Source organism: Micromesistius poutassou (genome assembly GCF_964030765.1).
Source record: "Micromesistius poutassou genome assembly, chromosome: 23".
Lineage (NCBI taxonomy): Eukaryota > Metazoa > Chordata > Actinopteri > Gadiformes > Gadidae > Micromesistius > Micromesistius poutassou.
The window spans coordinates 1068912-1073911 of NC_140293.1; the positions used below are offsets into that span (position 1 = coordinate 1068912).

Genomic DNA, 5000 nt, shown 5'->3' on the forward strand with positions numbered 1-5000 from the left:
TTTCTGTCAATGTTTTCCTATTTTTGTTTGTGTTGTATTGTACTGTGCCGAGTAAATTCTCAGTTTGCTGTGGTGTAAGACGTAAATAACACACACAACAACACAGTAACACTTTCCCCTGGAAATGTGAGTGCAATGTGTAATATAAAAGCTTGTTCTGTTGCAGTCGGCATCTGACACAGTATTGCGTTTCATACACAATGGCATTCAGTTAGCTAAACAAAAGACTGAAACATGGAATGTTTCCAGGGTCGAATATCAGAGTGCCAGGCACAACAACTAAACATATTTACACAACGCCGCACAAAATAATCATTATAAGGGCAATTACTTTTTATGTCAGCCAATAACTTTGCATGAAGCATGCGTCAGATGTAGCGGGTGAGAGCGGTGACCTTTTGCAGGTGGGCCATGGTGGTGTGCTGTACCATGTGAGCTATTTGGACAAAGGCCCCTGGAGCTTTGAGAATGTTGACACCGTTTCAAGGGATAAAGCAAAACAAATGAAATAAAACCCTGCAGCAAAAAAACATTGCTTACATACCGGCTACCGTGAAATAACCAAAATCAATTTGGAAAGTCATTGGTCTGTCGTGACCAGCTGCGAGCGACACAGCCGCTGAGCTGAAGAGACACCACCACGCATGAATATTCATCTTTCCGGCTATTATTTTAGTGGCAACCGTTAAAACAGAACGAGTCATGCCGCATGCAGTGTAACACAGAAAACGGTCTCTGTGCACAGCAGCACACTTTGCTTCACAGTTTAAGTTTTGATTGAAGGGTAATCGGCGTGCTGTACTCGAGTGAGTTTGGAGAATGTGTGTGCACCAGCCGTGCAGTACAGGGGCAGTACAGTGTGTGTGGGCACTAGCTGGAACGCTAGCGTCGCGGTTGTAGTCGTTTGAGTAGCAGTAGTGTTTTATAGCGATCCTGGCATTTCTAGAAGTGCTTGGAATATGTCGTTTTTCTCGGGAGCCGTCTGCATCAGTATTTTAGAGAGTAGTTCTGCGTGAACACCGATCGCCGTGACCCATGCAACGCTGGTTGCTTGTCTGGCTGCAACCGAAAATCTATTGGTTGGTGCGTCATGCGGCCGGCTTCTATCCGCGTTGAACTGAATGTGAGTTGGCAGCGCGCCCCCGTCTGGGTGCTTCCGCCCGGGTCCCAGGTGAACTGCAGTCTAGCCTGGCCGGAGAGCGCTCTCCTTTCACCTCCTGCGCCGTCTCCCACGACTCGATGGCCGATGTGTGAGGGATAAGTTCTGTTGGCAAACTGCCTCGCTGTCTCGCACACACATACACATACACATGCACGCACGCACGCACGCACGCATGCACAAACACACGCAAACACGTTATACATAATAGTTGAACAGAACAGTTTTTCCTCTTCTATTATTGCAACGAGTGCTGGGAGCGATCTGACATTCAACTATCCAGAGACCTGTGTGTGTGTGTGTGTGTGTGTGTGTGTTTGTGCGTGTGTGCGTGCATGCCTGTGGTTGATGACTCAAACATCTGTCATGTTCTATATGCTATTTCGCTGTGACGGCTCTTGTCTAACCTCTGCTCCCGACAGAGCCACATAGTCCGAGGGAGAGAGAGAGAGAGAGAGAGAGAGAGAGAAAAGAGAGTGAGAGAGAGAGAGGGGAAAAGGGCAGTAAAGGAGGAGGAGAAACTAAAGTAAAAGAAAGTCATAATGTCAGAGAGAGAAAGCTTGGATAATTTCAGGAGACAGCGAAATGGTAAAGTGAAAGAGACTTGGTCTCTCGCTCTCTTCCACTCCTTGACCTGTTGAACCGCATCGGGCATAATGCATAACGGACGCTATTGTGTGGTGTTCAAGTCTGTCCGCTCCACACACCAGTCGCTAGTCATATCTTCATGATCGTATCTGCAAATACTAATACATATATTACTGCTAGCTGCCTTTCACGGTCCATATCAGCACAAAGAGAGCACAAAGCCTCTGGAAAACAGCAATGCCGCTGGTGAAAACACGCCATCTTCAGTTGTTTTTGGCTGAAACAGACTCAAGTGGTTTCTCCCCGGGCCATCCAAACAAATTGACATTGACGTCAGTCGGCCCTTATGGTGCATAATAGTCCCCTGTGTTTGAGGATTGATAATAATCATTAGCTTTTCTTTTAAGCACTCGTTCGCTAAACCACTCCACCGAACATGATAATTAAGTCAATTTTCCTCAGAGCAGCCTAGCATCTTTCTTCCATGTGTCAAAACAAGCAGATAATCCGCCCCCAGGGTCTTAAATGCTTTGCTTGTTTGATATGGCGTCCTGCTGGGAACGAGCACGGGCCCCCTAGTGTTTACGATGCACTAAGGCGGGCTCTTGCAGTAGTGTTCAGCTATGTCGCTGTTGTGCTGCTGCAACGGTGGACGCATTCTGATCGGCGGTGGCCACGCTACGCAACGGAGCCTGCGGGTCCGATGTATTAATGTACTAATTCGGACACTTAACGTACATGCTAATGCTAACAATCCCGCTAGAGCTTACACACATTCTAACGCTCTTGTTTATGCTGGCTAAGAGACACCAACACCAGCGCTAACACACCCCCTCATGTACGAGCTGACTCTACGGAGCCATATGACCCGTGCCGTGAAGTCGGCCCCAGGGTGTGTGAGTGATCAGAGCTCTGATTCACCTCGTTCACAATCACCCCGGGATGACATAAATTACCTTCACATCCGGCTCCTTCCAGTAGGCTACGTTCTGTTCTTGGTGTAAGCGAGTTACTGATAATTCTTGAGAACTCGTCCGTGATCACGAGTTTGAGTTAGTAGTGTTATGTCAATATGGGTGCCTTGCTCAAGTAGATGAGAGTAGATGAATTCAGGATTTCAGGAAGTAAAGGTTTGTTTGTGTTCTTTGACAAGAGCCGAACCGCTGTGTTGACTTTCAAACCATGCTTGGTTGGAGTTCAGTTTATTGGGTGTAGACTTATGTAGGACTTAAGTTTGTTTAGTTCAGTACAGAACCCAGATACAACTAAGCAGCTCACAAATGAAAAAGAGCTCTCTCTCTCTCTCTCTCTTTCCTCTCTCTCTCGCAACTTCATTATTCTCTTTTCTTCTCCCTCTCTCCCCCACACTGTCTCTCCTCCCTTTGCTCTTCATCTCTCCTGATCTCCCCTTCTCCCTCTTCCTCTCCCCGACCCTGGCCTCCCTCCTCCTCCTCCTCCTCCTCCTCCCAGTGAAAGACATTACCATGATGTGTCTCACTGAGGAAAACCACAAACTAATTGGATGCGTCGTCTACTTTTGTTATCTGTCCCATTTATTTTGAGTGTTGTTTCGCTGAGGGCGCTGAGGCAAAATTAATCAGTATAATTCCTGCAATGGCATGTACTCCCTCCTCCTTCTCCGTCTCCTCCTCCACCTCTCTCCATCTATCTTTTAACCTTTCTCCCCATGCGTCCCACCTCTTTGTCGCTCTCCTAAAAGGAATACATCGTTCATTCATGCATAATTCTTTCAATGTTCCCTCCCTTATCCCTCTTTCATCCTCTCACCAGGCTCGCTCGTTCTTTACATATTCATATCCGAGGCGTGCAGGGACTTCACGTTGTAGAAAAATCCCGGTTGAGCTCCCGATTTGTGGATTGAAGGGACCGCGGCCCCTGCTAATCTGCCTGCCGATACCACAGTTTAGGGACCGGAGTTACTCCGCTTTCCTTTTAAGTGCGTTGGAAAACATCCAACAAGACACAATGAATACCTCTGAGTCCTTACTGCAGTCAGACTATACACACATATAGATTTGGACGGCATGAATGTATTTGCATTGGATTTTCAAGACCGTTTCACATCCAAATGAACAACGTCTACACAGATAGACGCTGACAACCGCTTAATAATCAATGGGTTGAATAAAGTCCACACCCTATGGAGGTCAAGATGTTTCGCTCCCTATCTTGTTACATGTGGAGATCTTCCAGCGAAGTCGGCCTCCTCGATCCACAAATTGCTGTCGACACAAGTCGGTGAAACGCTGAAGTGTGTAACGGGGCCAGTGCTGATTTTGACTAACCCCTGTGATGATGATAGAAAAAAAGGTTGACCCATTTTAGTCGGTGTTCGAGACCGCTGTCCCCGGACACGTGCGAGTCAACAAACTGGAAATGTGCTCACGGTTCATCGTAAATGGGAAAAATATGTCCTGGGCAGAAGCTAGCAGTGGCTACTCTGATTGGGAACCTGATGAAGAATCCACACATCCTTTTAATCCTGAACATTTTCCCGGTGCTTCAAAGATTCCAAGGTTTTTATTGACACATACGCATGAAGGATGTGCAGTGAAATGTTTGTGTTGATATACTCTGTATTCCTGTGCTTAAAATATAAATAAAATACAATAGAATAAAAATAGAATAAAATACAATCTGAGGGTTACAATAAGTCTCCTGCCGGGGGACGGGGATCCTTGATAATCCTTCTGGCTTCTTGTACAGTGTCTGGTGTATATAAGTACTCTCGGTGGTAAGAAAGGATTCCCATGACAGTTAGCGATATTTTACCTCAAATTCAACGGTGAAAACATTGAAAGACGCTAGACGGGCGACGACAGACCGATCCCACGACCCTCATCACCCGTGGCGCTGCGTGATCGTCTGCCACGACAAAATCGTGTTTGGATAGTCTGAATTTAGAAATTCCGAAACAATCGGAATCGGATCACTATTTAGTTCCCATCAGGTTTTGTGAGATCCGTGCCTGATTGTTTGGAATCGTTCCGAGCAAGAGTACAAACCACTTTACATCGACAAAGTACCAAAATAAAGCCTGTGAAAGTGTCCTCAAAGGAGGCTTGGAGAATACACAAGGCGCCCACACACTCTTTGGCCCAAATCGAATTGTGCTTGTTTTGCATGATATCTTAAATAGATGCACAAGAGCATTGTGGAGAATCTAAATTTGTTTCACTGAGGATACGGGACGGGTTTGGCAGCCATCTGCCAGGTCTTTCTGTGACAATCT

The 5000-nt window shown here is 46.4% G+C and overlaps 1 protein-coding gene across 1 annotated transcript in view; it reads left to right on the forward strand.

Moving 5' to 3' along the window:
• The window catches only part of npy2rl (neuropeptide Y receptor Y2, like), a gene marked incomplete at both ends in the record, with an annotated part of 10381 nt that overhangs the window by 1645 nt on the left and 3736 nt on the right, over nt 1-5000 (forward strand). The window lies entirely within an intron of this gene.